At 49.1% G+C, this 22563-nt stretch overlaps 1 protein-coding gene across 1 annotated transcript in view; it reads right to left on the reverse strand.

Annotated features, from left to right (window-relative positions):
* TRPC5 (transient receptor potential cation channel subfamily C member 5) overlaps positions 1-22563 on the reverse strand; it is a 95808-nt gene extending 73245 nt beyond the window's left edge. Inside the window, exon 1 of the mRNA XM_068697071.1 lies at positions 22192-22563. The gene's annotated coding sequence lies outside the window, so the exon portion shown is untranslated. The remainder of the gene's footprint in view (positions 1-22191) is intronic.

The raw sequence follows: 22563 nt of genomic DNA on the forward strand, positions 1-22563 counted from the left end.
CTTCAGCTCTGGAAATCACAGACCATAGCTGCTAAAATGGCCTGACTCTTCCATCATGCTCAGGGGACTGTGCACTCAGTAATATTGATCTTTTTTAAAAAAGGTTATAAACCTGAGTTATGAAATAGTCCAGAAGGGCCACTTAGGTAAATAATATTACATTTAGTTAATGGACCAATTGAATTGTGATTGAATCCTTCTTTTAAGTGCTCTAGATCTTATTTACTAACAATGCCTGACTGAGCTTATACCTCCTCCAGTCTGAGGAAATAAAACTTACTTTGTAACATTCTGCAATTCCTTTTCTCCTGCAAAGATACTGTCTTCTCCCAGAAAATAGCTTTTTCCATGGAGTTCAGTGGGGACCACACTGCAGGTCTAAATCTCGCTGCCTCTCATGACATCTCTGTATCACACCACCACCTCCCCGGTCAGAAGCAAAGAATTTTTCCTGATGCTGCTAAATGCAAAAAGAGCCACTGCTGAACACATCAATGTACAGCCTCAGAAAATTTTGAAAATTATAAAAATGCAATGACCTTCTGGTGAATACAGTGGTGTAAGCTTCCTTCAGCAAAAGCTCTATGAGCTCAGAAAGTTTATATTCAGCTCGTAAGTTACATAAGATATATCATTCTCCTGGAATAAGTGCTTTCCAAATCTTGCAGCATTGCAGTACAACATGAAAATGAGAAACTGACAGCTAATAAAATTCAAGATGAGTAATCTAGTTTCACTGCCCAAGCTGAGTGAAAGGGAGAGCACTAATAGAGTGAGTGATAAAAATGCAAGGCTGCAGTTGTTCATGATTCACATAGGTGGCTGTGTCCTTAGAAGATGAGTAGAAAAATCCTTCGTAGAACATCTTTCGCTCATCATCACTTAAGGCGTAGTTAAGAATAAATTCAGTCACTGGGGTACTGCCTGTAACCTTCTAATCTGAGAAGCGTTTGTAGAAGAAGAGAACCTCAAACTTCAGATTATAGATTTACAGAAGCCAAAAGAAAATTCTTTGCCAGTAACTCAAAATGTCGTAATTTGACTCAAGTCCCAGCTGCGATTCTGATCTTCCTGGGGAGGGTGACAATTATCAGATATATATGTTTGATTTGGAAAGGCCAACTCCTTGGTATAATTCTCTTCCGCTGCATAATCAATCAATGAGTCACAACCAACCGCATATGGGTATGTGTAGATACGTGTATATATATATGTGTATGCATAAAAATACCAGCACAAAAGATACCGTGCACATAGTACGCTTGGAGATACCGCTGGGCTCATGAAAGCACCTGCTCTTCTTTAAGCAGGCAGTGGTCTTAACTAAAACTTAGAAATCAAACTCAATTCTCAATCTTCTGGCAATAGGGTGCTAAACCAGGTCAGTCCATGACATCTACAAGGCTACCTCCTGCTGGAGGATGGGAATCTTGGCATGGCTGAATCCCCTCCCGGATGAAAAGCTCTCCCTGCCGTATGCAGCCTTTCTGAGAGCCAGCACAACCCTTCAAGACAAACTAGCCCAGAAAGTAAGTAAGTAAGGAGTATTTCTAACTCTTCCATGCGCAAAGCACTTGGTTTGACTTTGCCTTCTCAAGCAGAGGAGCACAGCTCTATGTATGTATTTCAAAGGAAAACAACAACCAAAGACACCTTACCACACGTGCTTAAACCCTAAATCCTAATCCCAGCATGTAACAGGGCAGAGAAGGAAGATTTAATTTTTGAGAGAAGGAAGAGTGCCATTGCTATACATGTCTGCAGAAGTACATATGGAAAATGTGTAGGAAAAGACTTTTGCATTTGTTCTGTCTAACTGCTGTGGCTGGAAACAAAACCGACAGGTTTGCCAGCGTGATAGCCCTTTTTCACATCCGAATTCACCTGACCACAGAGAAGTTCATGATAAACCCGCGCATTTGGAAAGCCAAAGGTTCTGATTCTCCTTGCCTTTCTCTTCAAAACAATTACACATTTTGTTCTTCCTGCTGGGCTCCTCTGCTGAACCTACTGCTTCGGTACTTCATAATGCTGGGGACAAGAACATAGAGCTTTTTTCTGGGGTGCTGCAGCAGGCCACCACTGATTCTAGCTAGTGATGATCACCTGCAGCAACCCAGAAGAGCTGCTCTTCTCCCCCTGACCCCAAAGGTTCTCTGTTCTCCACGCTGCCTGCTGAGCTGGATGTTCTCTTCAGCAGAACCCTATTTCAAAGCAGCTCCGCTCAGAGTGCTGCATTTTAAACTACACGGAGTAACAACGATTCAGAACATACACACTCCCTACATTTTGTGGGCAGGCTGCTTAATTCATCCAAATGAGTAACGCTCTGAGTTTCAACAGTGCCTGAGAAAAACACTTCTCTCTGCTTTGCCATGGAGGAAAATGCTTTGCACTTGCCTGGCTCAGCTCGGCGTATTTCTGTTCCTACTCCTCTGTTTGCACATGACTCTCAAGGCCTCTCACACGAGCAGGAGATACTGGTGTCATTCAAGGGTGAAAGTCACCAGAGAAACGCTATTGGGAAGCTCCCAGTTGGCATTACAGCTTCCAGTAGCTATATTAGTGCCCACATTCATGCCTGTCTCAGTCTAGTTGCACCCAATTGTTGCAGCATTTCACATCAACCTGGACAAGCCCTAGGTATGTTCGCTTGACCAGGATCCATCACAGCATGGGAGCAAGCCACTTCCAGTGGTCTCAGGACAATAATAAACAGGACATCTCCTCCTTGCCCGGCTGGTCAGCACATAGCCTACGTAGCTATGTAGAACAAGGAGCAGCAGTCATCCCCAGGCTCAGGGGATGCCACAATCCTACCCACCTCCTGCTCCGCCAGCAAGATCTTTGCAGGGTCTTGGTAGCCCAGACTTGGTTACATCCGTCCTGAAAGCAAGACACAGCTTCCAGCGCAGTGTCATGGAAAGGATGTCAGAAAAACCCTTCTGTGAAGCCCAGCTGCAAAGCTCCTATCTGTGAGGCAGGGGAAGTGGGAGAGTGCTGACCCATCCCTGCAGTATTTCAGTGTTTCCTAAACAAAAATCAGTCTGGGCTACTAAAACGACACCCTGGGGATGGGATGGCTCCTGTACGTGCTTTCAGCTACTATAGCAATGAAGTACTTACAGTCTGTAGTTCTCCCACTTCTTTCCACACAGCCACGACACGGGTGCGAATACATACACGTGTACTGTGAGGCACTACAAAACAAATGCCCTGGAATATATTCAGTGTGGATCTTTGCAAAGGCAGACAAAATGCAAAGCTTATTTTGCCTGACGTCACTGCTCTCTCCCCTACTCTTTTGAGATCGGCCATTTTCCACCATCTAAAAACAGAAAAGAGATGTCAAGTGAACTGAGAAATACTGTCAAGCAAGCCGCCCCCTTGTCTTATCTGCTAATGCAGCACTAATGTGGCATGGCATCATTATCAGCTCCGTGCTCTGTGTCCACCGTTTCTGCGCCTGCTGCTTGTAATCTCTAGCTGCTGCAGCTATTGGGGAAGAGATTCCCCCCACCCCGTTCACACTCGTGCTCAATGAGCATTGTAATCATTTCTTCAATCAACATGATAATCTCTGAGCATCGTCTCTAGGAGAGCTGGTGGCAGCAGGGACTGTTAGACCTGCCTCAGCCTAGCTGAAAGTGCAAGTAAACCGCCCACCCGCTGAAGGGAAATACAAGATTACGGCACAGTTGTCGGGACGAGGAAAGGGCAGTTGCAGCGAGCTATAAACAACTAACAGTGACAGCTGGGTAGGCTCTGTTTCTCGTCTCAGTAATGGGTGGATTTATTAGCAGTTATCAGCTACCATTTCTCAAGAAGCCCTGCTGGAAGCGTTTGCATTGGCACCCGTGTAAAAATTCAGCCGCCCCCTGCAGCCCCCTCTGCTGACAGTCTCCTGCCTCACCGGGCAGTGGTAACTGGCTCTGGTTCTGGCTCAGTTTTGTTCCTAATTTTGCTGTTCAAAGCAGACCGGAGCTTCTCGGAAGGATGCTTCCACAGAAGCATCACACGCTCCTTTCTCACATCAGTGTTGCCCAGTTCCAAGGAAAGGGAAATGGAGAAATGTTGTTCTCAAGAGAATCAAGCAGGAGAATTTAAAAGACACAAGTAAATGCTGCACAGACGCAAACCAGCATGGAAGAGGAGTAACACTGCTTCTAAGTAAAGAAATGCATACGACACCGATTGGCTTCTATTAATGCCCTAATAAAGTTCCTGAATAACATCACCAGCATAAAACTTGCCTATTCAGCCGCCAGACCATTCTTGTAAAGTCAGAGATTTGGGTCAGGGATTTGCAGCAGTAACCACGTTATTTCTTAATCTTTGCCTACTGACACTGTGCCCTTTGGCTACCAACAATAACAACACCCAGTTCTTACAGGGCTGTTCAGGCACAGATCTGAAAGTACTTTCTGAAGGACAGAAAGACCTCATCCTCTCATTGTACAGATGAGAAATCTGCAGAAAAATGAAATCAAGGGACTTGCACCATCCATGAAAACAAGATACAATTGGCCAGAACTGCCCAGAAATACACGGACACACACGCGCACGTGTAGCTTTAGATGTGCAACAGATCCTTCAGCATCTACCGAGAAACAGCACAATGTCAGAGCAACCTGGAGTCTGAATGCCTCCATGAGAGCTGAGTCACCGAGCCCCTTTAGAGCGATGTGAAATGCTCTCCCCGTGCCCTGTTGGTGCCCTCTGCCCACACCTGCTCCTCACCTGACAGGCAGAGGCTCTGCTTAACAGGAATACTGCAGTCTCCCTTCCTTGGGCACAAGCCTGAGGTGCAGATGACTCCTGACCCATGATCTTGCAGTTGGAAGGCTTCTCGCAGTCTTTTCCAGTCTCTGTCCAGTCACCCAGAAGCCCGACGGCAGGGACTTCTCACTCCCGTGGCTCATGCCCTCCTGGGGACAGTTCTGTCCCCCTGAAAGGCTGCACAGGAGGCAATGATAAAAACTGGGAACGTCTCACCTTGCTGGAGAAATATCGGATTTTAAATATTCCACAGGGTGGCTGTGTCACATGCTGCAAAATCTGTAGGGTATTAGCTTGGAAGTCAGCCCCTGGTCTTCCTAAGGGGAACTTCTCATACGGGCGCAGGATGTCTTTCGCTTCCTCCCCAGGTTCTTGTCTGCAGTGTAACTTAAGGCTGTTGCTGCTTCTTTTGTATTTTCTTTCTTCAAGATACTATTCTGAAATTTTCTCTCATTTTCTTTTGGATTTCATTTTGCAGTTTGCTTCCCTTTTCAGTTAAGTGTTCATCCAAGATATCTCGGCTTTCAAAAGACATCTGAGGTGAGGCTCGTCAGTTTTTCTTCAGAAGAGATTTATTTTGTATGCTCTCAGTTTTAGGCTCAGCTACAGTATAACTGCAGGGGGTTCATGTTTAAATTGAGCTGTATTCCTCTGGCTGCAGGAGTGGGGCTATGCAAAGGAAATGCACAAATCCATAAATAAGGCTTGGCACGATTTCACTGCTCTACTTAATGCCGACATTTGCAAGCTCTGTTTTCCCAAACCTCTTGCTTCCAAATCCCTGCACCTGCTAATTTGTTAATTCTGTTTTCAGTGAGTTTAGGCTTGTGTATTCTTAATTATGCTAACGAAGAATAAAGTATTTAAAATATTAATGTTTTGCAAACTTAAAAAAGAAAACAGTGAACAAATACCTTGCCCCTGGGTCTGTCTTCACTGTTGGATTTACAGACTGGTCCAGGGTGTTACTTTTTTTCTCCCAGGCTCTTGAGAGGATGTCCTGTCCTCTCTCTTCTTCCCCCTCCCTCCTGCATCCCATCTGACACGGCTTCACTTCCCCCTTTTCTGTCTGATCTCTGCGGAGAGGAAGATCTTGGAGGTTAATGAAAATCATCCCTGAAGTGGTAATTACCACAACTGCCTCTACCAGTTTTCTTTTCCTCTCTCGATATTGATCTCCTCTCCCCTCCAAGGCTCTGTAAAGGCTCCTTGCTCCCACTCTCTTGCAGCTAGTGCTTGTAACCGGCGTCCAGAACCTGCTGGGAGTTACCGGGGTACCGCAGTCCTCTGTCCCCTTCCCGTCCTTTGGGCACCTACCTCTCAGGTCACTCTGCCAGGTCATACTGGCAAACAGAGGTCTGCTTCTGGAGAATAAACACTGCATGGGCCCTACGAACCACTAGCTGCGGTCTCTCCTCCCCATGCACCTACGATTTCGATGCACTGCTCCTCTACTTTCTCTGAACACTGCTTTGCAGAACTGGTTTCTGTTTTCCTGGCTTCCACATAAAATGTAGGTCAGAGTCATGGTAGACATACATCAAAATTGTGATTTATTGTACATGAAAGGAACAGCGAGCACTGAACCTGCAAAGAAGAAAGGTGACTAATTGCTTAATTTACCCAAGCGGCATCTGGTTGCAGAATACCTTTGTTCGTGGCTTCCTGGTTTATCTTCCTGTATGTACGTTCCCGATGCACCTTTTACTGTGCTTTTCATGTGCCTGCCTTTCCTGGATGTCTACACAGAGCTGCTAAATCACAAGACATACAACACGTAGGCTATCGTTCTCACCATCTCCCTGACAAGATAGTATTGTTTCTTGCAGTACAGATGGCTTTCAAGATACTGATCTCTGCCAATGGAGCAGCAACGCACTTTCTGTAAACTGACTCTGAAAGGAAGTGTTTTGGCATTAAGACTGAGATTGAGGATAAACCAGAGCATGCAGTCAGGGCCAAGCAGGCCTCGAGAAGGCCACGTAAACAGTATCACTCCTACCAGCGTATCAAGGAGTTACTGCACCCCAAGAGAGCAGGTTTTCCCGGGGTTGCGGGATCTTCCGAACTGTTCACAGTCTACACGACTAGACTACTCTAGATCACAGTCATGCCGTGCTTGGCACTTCCTTGGGAGTCTAGCCACATTTTCTGGGGTTTATTTTCAGCCCTGAGCTTTGGGAGTTCAATAATTACAAGAGAATGTCATCTTTAAAAAAAAATAAAAAAGAAGAAAAAAAGTTTCTAGCCTCTAGGGTGTGAAATAAAGAGTGTGAGTCACAGAGTGAACTTCATTGATGCAGAAACCAGACAGAAATTGTCCCAAATCCCAGGTTTAAAAATCTCATTACCATTAGATCTGAGGTGTGGGGCAGCGAGGGGAGACATGGGGCTTTGGAGCCCATGGGCTGCTTGCTTTGGGCAGGGCAGACCTCCTCTGCAGGCTACGGCACCACCTTTCCTGCGAGCCCTTTCCTAGCTGGAAGCAACCAGCACGGCCTGTGCAGCAAGGGATGTCGCTGTGCCGTGCTGTGGCACCGGGCAGGGCAGGGCAGCGGTGGTGCTCTGCACACTGGCTCACACCCCCCTCACACCCCCATGCTTCAGGGATCGCCTGCTCTGCTATTTATAAACCTACCCGGGTGTTATCACTCAGTCAACAGAGCGCAGAAGCAATTACTGGGTGCTCTCCACAAGAACAGCTCTGTAAGTCCATCAAACCATGCTAGATCCCATACACCCTTGTTCACACGTAGCCTGAGAGGATCCCTTTGACTGGAGCAGATAAAACTCCCAGTTTAATACCACTTCTGGCAGAGGAGATATTTCCATACATGCCCACTTCGAGCCAAAGCCTGCTGAAGCTTCTCTACCTCCAGACACCTCTCTTACTGCCACTCAGAGCCTCAAAGCAGCTGGACAAGCGTGTTACACCCTACACAACTTCATTTATGCACAGCCATAACTTCAGCTACAGACAGAAATGCAAACAGTACCCATATTAGCAGCCTGCACTGTTTTCAAGATTTTTCCCCTTTCCTTTACAGCCCTCAGCATAAGGACCCTCACCCTGCAAATCCTCGCTGACCCGCAGTTCTGGCTGGGGCTCCCTGCAGAACAGAAATGATCATCACCCCCATGCTCAGGCACTGTTCTCTCGAGTCCTCACTTTCTTTTGGCTTCCTCTTGCTTTCTTCCCTTCTTTGGAAAGGGAAGAAGAGAAGACTTTGCAGAAAGGTGCAATTTCTCTCCTGATACAAGAGACAGGACGGAAAGCCCCAGCTTTTCATTCTTTGCCCTTTCCATTTCTGTGCCAGGGTGGTGTTTGAAGACACCCTCACGTATTTTGCCCCACCGAGATGAGGCTGCACCACCGAGCCTTGGGCATACACAAACCATACAGAAAGGGCACCAGGCCCAGGGTGCTCACTGAAACAAAGAAAACCCACAGCCAGGGAATTTAGGTAACACTGCAAACTGCTGGAGATGCACACGCTGCAGCAGTCGGGTGTCACTCAGATGCCATTTCGTGTAACGTGTTAGTTCTACGAACAGAGACCTGTGAGGCACTTCCACCTCCTGCTTGCTCAGCCTGACCCCAGCCCAGGACGCCGAACTACCTCCTGCTGAGAACCCAGCACTCAAAATGCAGTCCTCACCTCCGAGAGCTATTTCCAGAGGAGCTGCTCTTCTGACACTGACTGGAGAGCGAGCATCAGGCCGAGATCCCCACTGCCTCGCTACCTGCGCCTTGGCTTTCTGCAAACCTTCAAAGCTGTCAGGAGGGCTGGGGACGACCTCTGGGATCTGCAGCATCAGCACAACCGCGCCAGCCGAGCTCCTCGCCAGGTCTAAGGCAAAACAAGCAGAATTAAGGCGTGGGCAATGAGATCAGTCCCCGGCCCTGCTCCGACTTTTACTTCTCCTGTCAGTTATGTGGCGGGTCTGGCAGTTTCCACCACAATCAGGTCTGGCTGTCACAAAGCCTACTCCATCGAGTGTGGCAACAAAAGGCACGGGGAAAATCCTTGAGGTGACAGTTTCTCAGGGCTGAAACACAATCAGGATTCTAGCAGGGAGTTTTAGCTGCAGAATTTGATCTGTCAGACAGCCACATCCCGGTGACATGGGAAGCTGGGGATTTTTCCACTGCCTCGCTGGCACCTTTGGGCAAATAATTTTTCAGATTTGCGCTTCTGTCTGCTTCTCTCATTTGGTTTTAGAGCAAACAGCGTCACTGGGGGCTACAAACAAGGACACTACGAGGCCCTGGTCTCGTTTGCTGTAACAAGAATGCATTTGATTTCTAAAATTCATCTTTTTTCCCCTTCCTCCCACCTTCAGTAACTTTCTCACTGCACTGCTCTCATTTTCAAGATACCGTCAGCACTGTTCTTCCCAGACACATAAAGCAGATAAAGCGTCTGATTAAAAAACAGATCCAAAAGGCTAAACCCAGCTTGTCTAACAAACACCCGGCAAAGATATTAAATGAAGACCTGGGGAATTTTTCACTTGCATTTTCAAAGGGCATGGGCCTAATGACCACATACAGTCCTCTAATTTCAAGCTTTATGGTTAGTAACAATCCTATTTTGCACTTTTTTTTTTTGTTTATCTACTGGCTGTTAGCATTCTTGAACACCATCCATTAAATTTTATCACCCACAATCAAATTCTTGTAACAGTAGAGCAAAAATGACCGAAAAAAGGAGTATCCATGCAAGACATGGTATGTTACATGCATCATTCTGGGAAAGTTCAGACCTTCCTCAAATTCTGAATTGTTCCTGGATGGACTGCCTGATTGGTATTTGCTTGCTGACAATGACAAAAATCTCAATCTTAATCTACTCTTCAGAATGACTGTGCATCCCTCTTGGCTTTGTTACACACATAACTTAACACCGCTTCACCAAACGTATTCAGGTCCACAATATTCTCAGTAACTTTTTCATTATTCAGGTCCACTTTTATAACTACAATAGAATAAAAAAAATAAATAAAAGCATGCAATTTTTACACCGATAAACCAATGCCAAATTCTTTGCAGCATACCAAGGTGACACGTTTCCTATGCCCTGTGTCCTGAGATGCCGCGCCGGACCAGAACCATTTTGTTTAACGTTACGGTACGTCTAGCCTGGGCATCCTTCCTCAGCTTCTTCAGTCCCTGTTCCTGAGATTTTCATCCCCTGCCAACTGAATCCATTTGCAAAGCGCAGCTCTCAGGTGGGAAGCCAGACTCAGCGCTGATTTTCCTGTGCCCTCCAGCACTCCGAGGAGCCCTCGCATTCTCTTTTTTTAGCTGGATTTTGCTGTCAGTGAGGAGTTCTTTCCAATTTTGTCTGAAGTGCTCGAGGCCAGTTACTTGCTATTTGCTTTCTTGTTTGTGTACCTTTGGCCCAGCAGGTCTGGTTCCTTCTTTCCAGGCTTATTTTCTGAGCTCAGAATGAATTCTGCTGAGAACACCGTAGCGCAGACCTTACCACCAGCAAGCAAGCACCTCTGAGAAACGCAGCCAGTGTCTCCAGACAGAACAGATGCCTGCAGAAACCAAGCCAAACGGCCTTCCAAGCACAGAAAATGGTCCTCGTACAGCTCTGAGGGCAAGAACGCTGCTTGGTGAGCTTTTCTCCTTGCGATGGCTATGTTTCAGCTGGAGGGAGAACTGGTGCATCTTTTAAACGTCTGCTTGATCCCGTCCACCCAGGGACTCTTCTGTCCTTTGAAAGACATATTCGGATTCTTCTGGGGTTAACACACCCCACGTCGGCTCAGTAAGCGTCCCCTCCTATGAAAACAAGCCGTCCTGGGCTTCTCAGAAATGAGCTACCTGCATACACTGTTTCTTCCCTTCTGGTTGCCCCCACATTTCCACAGAAAGGACAAAGGACGAAGGGGTTGTGAGCCCTGGGCTCTACTCAACCATCACGGTGACTGCAGCTCCTCCCTCTGCCCTGCTCATGCTCCAAAAGTAAAATAATTCAAAGCACTGCTCGTTGCTGTCCCCGGCACAAAGTCACACATCGCTCCCTTTGTCCCCACGATCCCTACTTGCCTCCTGCCTGTACACTCCTGCACCTTTCCCCAAGGCCAGGCCTTGAGACTCCATTTTTTTTTTTGTTTGCTTGTTTGTTTTTTTAACGGAGCCTGTAATTTGGAGGGATTCCAAGTTGCAGATGATTTTCTACTCCTTCTTCTTCACTCAGTCACAGATGACTTATTTTCCTGGGCAAAATCAAATGTTTTACTAAGGGCATATCTGGGCCTTGACATTGTGTGGTGTGTTTTTTATTGTTTTCTGTGAGGATTATTGCCCAGTTTCCCTTTACCTGTGCTTTGAGTTTGCCATGGTGCTTTCAGTGGCGGCAGCACCCAGCTCGCCCTGACTGCGCTCAGATAACACACCCAGTGTCCCAATCAGCTAGTAAAAAAAAAACCCTGAAACCCCCAAACCTGCCCCAAGTGTCATGCTAACACTCACCCCAGCCCCAATCCCTGCTGATTTTACCCAGATACCTTGCACTGCCATCAGGAGGAGGTACAGCAGCGAGTGGTCTGGGTGGAAGAAGCTGGATTCCTCCGGTAATTCCCCTGCATCTCAGGCAGGCTAAGCTGCTGAGTCTCCTCACGGATCCTGTGCAGGATGGCCCAGGCTACCCAGAGCCTATCGCTGGCTGTACTGCTTCCAAAAACGCTGCTTGGCTGACATTTCAGGTTGAAAAAGTCCATCACTATCCATGTTTTTCTCCACTCGCGCTCTGGACTTCAACTTTCTCTAAGAGCAAAGGCAGGGCGATGACAGCCCTCGGGATGCTGCCTCCCTGCCGGGGATGCTACAGTTCAAGCTGCCCCAAACCAAGCTCCAGCGCTGCACCAGACAACGCCACGCGCAGGCAGTGAGTTGAAAGCTGGCACGAAATGTTCACATACTTCAAATACGCCCTCCTTAAAGCCTGGAAAAGGTGAAAGCACTCAAACAAACAAACACCATCTCCCCCTAGGGAAACGCCAAGATCACACACTCTGGTTTGTGTAGTATTTGACACGAGCTATGCTCCCAAACCCACCGCACCAGCAGCGAGCCAGGCAGCCTCCTAAATCCATTACTGCCAAGGAAGCTGTTTGTTTGTCATCTCGAGGCTGAACGGCAATGACATTTCTGTTGCAGTGCAGTAAAAGGTTAGCACTTGCATAAGCTGATAAATGTGAAGTCAAGGTGACTCTGCTTTATGTATTACATTAGCACAGGACTGCAAATCCTTAGGGTGCATGGGGAAGTCTAAGCAAGCAATGTAAGCAACTGCAGCACTGCAACCGAAAATGTCCCGGTGAAAATACTGCCCTTGGGAAAAATCACACATAAAATGCAGGACAAAACCTCACGGCCTGCTGGCAGCCTGCTGGGATCACTGCAAAGACAACAAACCAGTGTTAAGGTACAGGAGATGAAGACAGATCATTAATACCACAGAAATGGCATCTCCTACGTTATTACTTTTCATTAAGTTGAACAAAAAGACCCAAGTTCTGGAAACAGCATTGCGGTGTAGCTCCTGCGTGACTGGCTGAATAAATGTGTTTTAACAGAGTGCCTTTTTGATATTGGGCTCTAACAAAGTACGGCCAGAAAGTGAGAAGCTGACAGCTGGCTTTGAGATTTCAAGTAACCTTCTCCTAACTAACAGTCTGAGTACACATATATATATCATCCTAGAGCAGCGACACACTTAGAGCTCTCCCGTCTTTTAACTTCCTTTTCTTTTCCCCTTTCTGGTGTTAGTTATTCATTTACTATGCTCTTTCTTCACATTACTTCAGCCAACGCAGGGCTAAATTGTTTCAAATGCCTCTTACGCACTCAGGATCTCATTCTGCTTATGCAGATTCACTTGCCTTGCTGATTTCGGTGCCATAATTCCTAATCGCACAAGTCAAACTGAGAAGAAAAGCCACTGTTCTGGCCTCCTTCCTGCTCCGTAACACTGGGCCGATGCCACTGACTAGACTCACCAAATTAAAGCTCTCCTCTAACTCAGCAGGGAAGGTGCTGCAAAGCTTTGGTAGCACATCAAAGGATCTCCACACTTTGCTTCTTGTTTCATGTACCACCGGCGTCGTCTGTCACATGCTGTTATATAACTTCTGCAGCTCCCAGCCCCAAAGCCTGCTACGCTTTGAGTCAGCCTATTGTCACTCTCACTTCTGGGCTCAGCAACCCCCAAAAATAAAGCAAGAGAGGAGAACAAGCGCCAGCTGAGGAGTACGTCCCTACGCATATATCACTAGGCGTGGATGTGTGCAGCTTTAGGACCACAAAAGGCACAAGGCTGCAGCAGTCTCCTGGCACGTCACATACCTGTATGCAGAAATAGGGCATGCTGCTGACAGGCAGCACTGGAGGGGGCTCTGCCAACACTGACCCTGCCCAGGAGGGTGAAGAAGGCTGTTCAGGCCATGCTGCATATCCCTGGGCTGTAATAAATACAAGCAGGGTTCTGTAAGCAACCTGATGGCATCACGTTCTAGCATCTCCTGTGGGCTACGTTGACGCTGCTCTGTCTCATAAGGTTTGTGCAGCTGCCCAGGCATGAAAGGCCCTGCGAGCAGTGCTACAAAAACCCACTGGGCTGGGATAACACGAATAGGTGACGGGGTTCCCACCAGAGCTGTCCCTGTCTTTGTGGAGCTCACCACTTCCCACGGACTCATGCAAAGTGCAGTCCTTCTCCAGACATTTGTGAGAATGGAGATGGTCAAATTAAAAATCTTTTGGGTTTCAAACCCCTCCTGGTGCCTCCAGCATCCCCACTGCCCAGAGGCAGCCCGTACAGGTGGGAAGCACTTGGCAGCCCGCGGAGGCTGCTTCCAGGTTCATTTTTCAGGCACAAGAGATTCTGCTTAGGACCCACCTGATGCTCTTGCTAATGATAATTGATCCATATGGATTCAGCAGGAGTGTTGGATGAGGAACAGTAGATGAGGCCTCTGGATCCAAACCAAGATAAAAAATGAATGAATTTAAATGAGAAAAGAGTAGCTCTACTTATGTGTTGGTTAATTTGGAAACAAACCAGTACTTTTGAATATCAGCAGTTTCCCATGATATTTATAAATGATCTTTCCTATAAAAGGCTTTACTTCCACTGAAGAGAAGCCCTGCTGGTATTATTTTCGCTTTTCATACTTACAGATTAGAATTCAGAGCCATTTACCCCTGCTTTGGGCTGACCTTAGCAGCGATAAGACCGACGTCTATGCAATGGGGAAAAAAGCCTGGCCCCCAGCTCCATCCATTCCACACCAGCCAGCGAGACAGAGGTGGAGAGTTTCCTCTCCAAACTCTTGCTCGAATTCCCCATGAAAGAGGGCTCTGTAACCATCTCATTAACATCCTACTGCATTCCTACCTTCCCAGCTGCCAGTCCCGTTTTAGCTCCGGACACACGTTGAATATTGAGTTTAAGCTGTTGGTGTCACCACGATGCGGGCACATACAACTGCACGGCTGCCGAGGGAAGTAGGCTGAGCTTTGTGCTTCTATACAGCTTGAGTCCCCGCTCAGCACTCAGAGGCATGCTGGATATGTTGGGGCTATAAAAGATGATTAAAACGGGAATCCACCCATTACAAAATCTATGCAGCGTGTTGTTTTTTCCCTCGTGTAACCACACCAGTGGTAGCAAACTGTGCTTTTGCTTCTGAATTACTAAACCGAGCTCAGTGACAGCTTTGTGCAGCGCGGCATCAAGAAACCAACAAGATGCTGCTCCTGCTTCTGGATCTTGCATGACCATGGGTGCTGCTGAGCTTCAGTTTCCGTGGCTGTGCTAACACTGCTGCTGATTGCCCTCAACCCCGTGCCAAGAGGCTCAACCCATAAAGCAGATTTAGATTTAAACAGCAACTGCGATGCGGGCACAGCGTTACTGTAATTTAACACACCTTAGGTTTTAAAGGAACAAACAAAAACTAAAAGCCTAATTTTGTTTCCATTGAATTCTGCATTCCCTTCGTAACTCGTCGATGTTTAAGCACAAGAGCATACTATAGCCCAGAAGCACAGGACCCTTTTGTGGAGACGGGATCAGATCCTGAACTATCCATAAAAGACAACCACCAAACCCAGCTAATAACCTACTTGCCGTGAACCGCCTGATGGCAGCGGAGATCTGGGAGGTGTCTGTGGCCGTACCCTGGTTCAGATGTAGGAACCATCAGGCTCAGGATCCTCTGACAGCACCACAGCCCTGCGGCTCTGAGGGCTACAGGACTGCAGCCAAGCAGAATAACCAGATGAAGGGCTCCACAGGAGCACTGCCACAAAAGGGGCAATGTCACAGGACTGCAGGAACCGCACAGCTGTGACAATGTCTGGAGGAACAGCTCGGATCCCTCCACGCCGGCCTGTCTCAGGGCAAAGCCAAGCTTTCACCCAGCCACCTGCAACTCCATAGCCCCTGAGGGCAGAGCCAGGGACCAGCCTGGACCCTCGTGCTGTGTCACCCCCCGTCTGGGAGGGACAGAAGATGCTCTGAAGAGGTCACCTTCCCCGGCTGCCTGCCACGCTGCTGAAGGCAGATGTCCCTGCTCCGCGTACGCACCTCTGGTCATGGAGGGGAAGCTCTGAATGCAAAAGCAAGGACAAGAAGAAAGGCTCTGATCCCGAAAAAGCAAACAGAACGGCCCCAAACTGGCCTGCTCTGCGCAGGTCAGTGTCACAGGGGAGGGAGCTTTGTTTCCAGGTGATTTTTGTAAGAGAAAAAGATGAATCCGAGCACGGATGGGAAGGTCACAGCAGCCCTACTGCTGCTTTACATCCCAAATACTTCACGCTGAACTGTGGTGCCATCAGCGATCTTAAAAAAGAACGAAAACAAGCCGTCCAGAGGACATCTGAAATAAAACATCGTCTGAGCAGGGACCAAACCGAGTTAATAGCTCTGACAAATCCGATCTTTCTTTCATATACGACCTAGCAGACTTCAGGCCAGGCCCACCCTTGTCTCGGTGGCCTGAATCCCAGCCTCTCCTTTTCTTTCCCCAGCTCTCTGATGAGGGATTTAAATACCAGGGTCTTGGCTTCTCTACACATTCAGTTCTATACAGATAATTACATACTTTCCGGGCTTGATGTCTGTTACGTTTGCAGGCTGAGCAGGAGTGAGATTTTTGGACTCTGTTTTTGAAGGAAGCAACCCCCCAATTTGTTCCATTCGCAAGCACGTGCAAACCCCTGGCAGCACCAGAAGACAACCCAGAAAGATCTGCCAGTACACCTACTACCTGGCCCACTCCATGCAGCTCTGGTTGTGCAGGTGAGCTATTTTTGGCTGGAGATGGGGCACAAAGCCTTGCAAGGGGAGCTGGAAGACTTTCCAAAACACGGCTTCGTCTCCTCCCTCGTAGCACCCTACCTGCGTGACCTACAGCCAAGTCACTCTCTGACTTCTCTCTCTCTTCCAAAACTATTTCAGACGCCCAGGGGTTGATGCGGCTCCTGTGGACAGCAATGGGTTTATTTTTAGGAGGGGTGCCCACCCTCCCTCCTTCCATTTTGTGCCAATAGCTGCTGTGATGGCTTGTTGACTGCTGATATTCATACCCATGTCTCTGACAGGCAAGGCGCCCACTCACCAGCTGCTCAGCCTGGTTGATTAGGTTACCGACAGGGTGCAGGGAAAGCTGCAGGAGATGCTGTGGAAACGAAGCCATTTTGGGCATGCAAAACCACAACACCTCGCTCCTGCCATCGAGCCTTCGGGTGACCTTAGCAGCACGCGCACCGGCATCGGTCCCTGCCCACGGTGGAGGAACAAGGAGAGCTGCAGAGCCATCAGCTCAAACTTGCCTTCAGGATCGACAGAAACCCACAGACGTGTCAGAACATTTGCCCTAACACTATAAACACACAGCTCCAGGCTGGAATGCCACTCTGCCTTTCAACAACGATGTGCACTTGAAGGCAAACACTTGTTTCAGACCTCGAGGCGGAGCAGCCTGAAGCCCTTTTCCCAGCCATGCAGCCATCCTCTGCTCTGGGCCCGTGCTGTGCCCCGCTGTCTCCAGCACAGAGCAGGGACTCGGTGCCCCTCAGGACAGCGACATGGCCCCGTTGTGTCCATCTCCCGCTGTGCATCCTGCTGAGAGCAGGAGCTGGCCGTGGGCTGGGGCCTCACGGGAGCTGCTCTCCCCACCGAGGAACCTGCTGGGGAATGGGGCAGCCCTGTTCTCTCTTGCAGGGCAGCTGGGCACGGCGAGCTCCCTGTTTGGCCCTCAGGACATTCCCAAAAGGGAGGTGAGTCTTTGCCTTCTTGATGAAGAAAAAAGGTCTTGCAGGAGAAGCAGACTTGGGAAGATTTTTAGGATTCTTCAGAGTCTCCATCTAAGCAGCCTGTGCCATGGGGACCTGCCTCACAGCCCCGTTCGTGCAGTGCCCACATCCCTGCAGCTGACCTGATCTCCTAGGGGAATGGCGTGAAGGGTCCGCGAGGAGGAGCTGATGTCCTGGCAACCTTTATTCCTCTCATTCCCACTACGAATAATGATTTTAGGGCTTTAGGGAAATTTTACAAACCTGGAGGTCTCCCCACCTGGAAGCTTTCAAGTACTCCAGTACACATTACGGCTACTTCCATTAGCTGCAGCTCCAGGCTAAGGAAGAGATCAGCACCTCCATTTCACAGCACGCAACAAGCCAGACTGAGCAGGACACAAAGACTGAATGAGAAAATAGAATTATTTCATCCTCTCGTCCCAAACAGAGCCCTGAGCCCCAAGTGGCTTTGTACTCTGCCAGGAAGGCTTCACAATGAAATTCTAGCAGCTTCCTACGTTAATCCATTAATACCTGTGAGAGCAAGCTGGAATCTCCACTCCGGCCATCCTTCTGCTACCAAAATGCCCAATAAACGCTATGTCATCTGCTCCGTTTCCTCCCTGTTTTACTGAGAAGGAAGTGCATTGCTGTGTTTTAGCGAGCTACGCCTGTCAGTGCCAGGAGAGCAGGGGCACGCGTTGGCCCCGTGGGCCTTTCATCCCTGGATGCTCTCTCTGGTGGTGGGAAGCAGCCTGTGCCTGCTGCGTCCTCCGTAGTTCTTCCCTCCGTGCCTCTGACAAGTGGCAGTGCCGGCAGCCAGAGGTTGCCCCCAGCCCACCGTGCCTCCCCCATCCACCCCCTGCTCCTTGTGAACTCGCCTCATCTTTTCCAACCTGCTGACGCTTTCTCTCCCCGCAGCACCCTGCACTAATGCGCGCTACAATTTAATTAGCGGGCATGACGGGAAACATCACCCACCCTGTCCGGGTGCTGAAGTCAGCGCTTCCCAAACACTGGGTCGGATTTCATCGCTTACGGATGCAAACGGGCTGCAGGACGCACGAAAGGGGCCAGGAAATGGCTTCGGTTCTGACTGGAACATGTTCACTGCGCACAAAGAGAGGGAGAGACTGAGTGGAGGGAGAAGGGAATCAGGACAAAATAGCTTCTTGGCTTGGATCCAGAGACTGCGCCGAGAATAAATAATAATACACGTCCAGCGATCTAACAGGAACACCCATCATTCCTACCAGCAACCATTTGATCTGGGAGCCTTGTCACTCAGTCCTGATGCCTAAAGTCAAGTTTCCCAGTGTGGCCATTGTGACCACCGCCGTGTACAGCCAGATGGACTCTAAAGAAAACAAGAGGATGGAGAAAGGAGGACGGAGGTCTGCTATGCAGACACAGAAATACACCTTGTCCTTCCAGCTCCTCTCCTTCACAGCCATCATCTTTCAGCAAACACTGCAGGAGATGCCGTTCCTCCAGCCACGCTTCACCCCGAAGACTCCTCACTGCTCTCGGAGGCAGGCCTGTACCTCGGGAAGAGCACAGGTTTCACCTGGAGCAACACAGCAACACAGCATCCTCCCCGTGAGACGATGCCAGAAGTGCCCAAAGCAGAAGGCAGAGCTGTGGGGCACTGATCCTCGCTCAGAAGGGGACCAGCCCCGGCTCTCCTCATTTCACCCCCGGATGCCAGCACATTTCTCGCTTCCCCACGAGCATTAACCTGACTTACCCTGAAAACACACTGAAGCGTAACAGCTCAGGCAGCTGAGAGGGATAAAAATCCCACCCCAGCTTTCCAGTGCCTACAGTTTTCTCCCCCAGCGACAGCTCCCTCTGCCCACAACTCCTACCTGCGGTACCACTCTCCCCTGGGCATTCAGAGGAGGACCTGGCTGGCCAGATGCTCTGTCAAATTGATTTGTGCCTGCGGGTCATCTCCCTCGGCAGGGAAGACAAATGAGAATAGTCCTTGCCACGCTCCGATTTTGTTCTGGGGACTCACCTAGTTACAAAGAAACCTAAAGTTGATTTAAAGCTGGTACTTCTTAATCTGAACCACAAGCTGCGTCCGCATCCTTCTGTGGTTACCCACAACAACGTTATTAGGTTGGGGTTCAGAAACTTCCAGGAACCACTCGCTAGCTTGTGTTTTTCCCAAACTGGATGCTGTGGAGCCTGCTGCTCTGTGAGTGGTGGCATCCTCCCCCTCCGAGAGGCAGTGGTCACGGTTCCCTGCTCTCGGGAGGGCCATGTAAGCATGCCCACTGCCCAGCTTTGTGCCAGACTTACCAGCCCAACCAAACAGCTGGAAACCTCTGCGTGCCTCTAACAGTTGCGCTCACTTCCTACAAGTTCCTCTCATTACTGAAGGTCAAAAATAAATAAATAAGACTGCTGCACATCCGGTCCTGAATTTTTGACAGCTGAATCCTGCTGAACTTGGTGGTCCTTGCTGAGCACGTCTTGATAAATGTCTCATCCTTGAGGCTGGCTTTTCTCTGCTCTTCCATGTTTCCTTTTCTCTCTCTCTGTAGCCAGAAATGATTTACATGTTTGTTTACTCTGAGCTACATTCATCTGAGTCATTCAGCAACCCTCTCCCCACAATCGTATTACAGCAAATTTTGAATTGGAGGCTCTGTAAGAGAACATTACGCTGCTCCAAATACGAGAACAGGGGGCTAAACCCTGGGTCGTGTTCTGCCACCAGGCTTCAGGAAGAACTCACCTTTGTGAAAAACACGTAAAAAGTCAACAGATTACAGTCCCCTGTGTTCTACGTTACTTTATAAAAAAGGAGAAACTCCAGGCGAAGATATTACTCTATATTTACACCAGTGGAACAATTAGTAGAATTTGGCTCATTTTGTACAAATTATACTACTGTACTTGTAGGAATAATCTTTTCTGTTTCAAACTAATTTTAGTCACCCTTAAGCGGTGATTATCAAGCTCTTCCATCTGTTGTAGGAAAAAATTATTTGCGCATAGCTTTTGCAATTTTTTTTCCTCTGAGGTATGTTTTCAAGAACGACATCCCTCAAAAAAACAGACTAATCACATTATTAGGAAGACTCATAACTCAGCCGACAGTGCCTTGTCTATTAAAACCACAACATGAAAAGACCTCAGAATCGACATTCTAAGAATTTTTTAAGGTTGCCTGAAAATAAATCTTTGCAAAAAGCAAACTAGTCAAAGAATTCTGCATTACCTCAAACGCAATTCCGATTAGAAGCTACTCAGGGATCCTACAAAAGCAGAAGGTGGTTAAGAAAAATAAGAATGCCTTTTAAAAAACATGTTACAAAAACAATGAGATTTCAGTATGCTGAAGTGAAAACAATGCACCTCAAACAATAAGGAATTCTCTCAAAATCCCAGTAACAAGAAATTCTGTTAATGCTCTATATGCTCGCAAGACAAACTGATCAGAGGTCAGTTTTAGACTCAAGTCCTTCTCCATCTAGTTTCTTTTCGCAGTTAAAAAAAAAAAAAAAAGAAAGCCAGTACCTGGCCTTTTTTTGTTTTGTTTTGTTTAAATGCTAGAAATGTGCCCCGTTGTAGAACCTGAGACACAGTTCTTGCCTAGGAAGACTTGCTGTTAGCTGACAGCGTAGAGATCATTGCAGTCTCTCAGGATAAAAGCATAGCCCCGTGCATGAGCAAAGCCCCACCACGGGGACCAGAGGCTCACGCTGGGCCAGCTGATGTGGTCAGGGTGAGCTCTTTCATGTCTTCAGCCACCACCTGCAGCTACAGCAGCCTAAAACCAAAGCGTTGCTTCAGCTGATAATGACCACCAGGTTACATGCAGAGAAACCGGGGGGCAAATATTCACGGAGTGACACCTCTGGTGACACCTAAGGGTGATATTTATTTTTTTTTTCTTGAGAAAGGATCCTAGATCTCTTTACAGGGGATTAATACTTCAGTCTGCTTTGGAGCTGTCCAAAAATGTATTTGGCCGCATAGGTTCAATAAACTGCCTAAGGACCCTGATCTAACTTCTGAAAAGCGTTTTTGAAATAGTATTGCTGTAGTAATTTGCATTTACACAGTACCTCCTGGCTGAAAAGTGTTTCCAAGGGCTTCCGAGCAGCTTCGCAGCCCTGAGAAGCAGCAACACCGGCCAAGCCGTTATTTTACAGAGAAAGCAAGCAACACCAAGAGGCTCCGGAGACTTGCCCGGGACCAGCCAGGACGCCCACAGAACCAGAGAACAACGCTCCTCGGGTTTTCAGGCACAGGCAGGCACCGTCACTGCCTGGCCACCCTCCTTCCCCAAACCTTCCCTGCCATCTCCCTCCTTCTCCCCGCACCGGGCACCGCGTTGCATAAGCCTGCGTGCGAGGAGGCGCACCTCACGCCAAACTTAGGGCTCGCCTCCGCCCGGCCAGCCGTCGGGAGCAGCATTTTTACCGTAGCACAGGAAAGTTGCGAGGAGGAGATGTGCTGGAAGTTGGCGGCGAGGAACCGCCAGGCTTCCTACGTGCCCGTTCAACCATGTTACTGAAAGGACGCGGAGTTTCATGGCGTATTACCATATTCATAACCATGACTAACCAACCCGGTGTCAGAGCCACCAAAAATATCACACCAGCAGAATGTTTTGATACCAAAGCGACCACTGAAGTCACAGCTCCATAGTAAACAAATGAACTTAGGAGGAGTCTGAAAATCTGTGTGTTTTTTTTTCTTTAAGGATAGGGAATTTAACATCAACTATACCAGACACCCGACGGGCTGCGGACTGAGGGTAGCAAATGAGGTAAATATTTTATGGCAGCAGGGCACAGCCGCCTCACGACCCCCGAGGTTTCAGGCCGGCAGGTCAGCCCGATGTCTCGCCATGAAGACGGAGCACGCCCCAACGACAGAATTCATTTAATTCATCAACCAACTCGCAGGGTCCCCGCCGTGACGGCTGTTGCAGGGCGGCCAAAACCCCAAGGGGGGGACCCGGGCAGGTGGCTCCGAGCCGCAAGTCCGGGCGGAGCAGCCCCCGCAGGGGGCACCCAGCCACCCCCCCACCCTCACCTCCTCCTCTTCCCGCACCCCGGGGTGCCGCTCACCTCCGCGCCGCTCCGTCAGGCTCTACATGCCGGGCCGCCCTTGGGCCGCCCCGAGCCGCTCCTTCGTAATCCGCTCGGCGCCGAGAGCCGCGGGGGCGGCAGCCCCCATGGCCGCCCCCCTGCCCAGCCGGGCTCGCTACGCCGCCGGGCGCGGCGCGGAGCCGCGGGGCCGCCGGCAGGCAGGGCACGGAGGGCGCGGCATCGCCCCGGCGGCGGGGAGGAGGGAGGCGCCGGGTAGGGCTGCGACCCTCCTCCCCGGGATGAGAGCCCCGGCTGCCCGCGGTGCTCCCTCTCGGCGGGCCGGAGCCGGGAGCAGAAGCGAGCCCGGGCACACGCAGCGCCCCTCGCACTCGCCGGCGGGCACACGCCGCC

This window comes from Anas acuta, chromosome 13, assembly GCF_963932015.1.
Source record: "Anas acuta chromosome 13, bAnaAcu1.1, whole genome shotgun sequence".
Taxonomy (NCBI): Eukaryota; Metazoa; Chordata; class Aves; order Anseriformes; family Anatidae; genus Anas; species Anas acuta.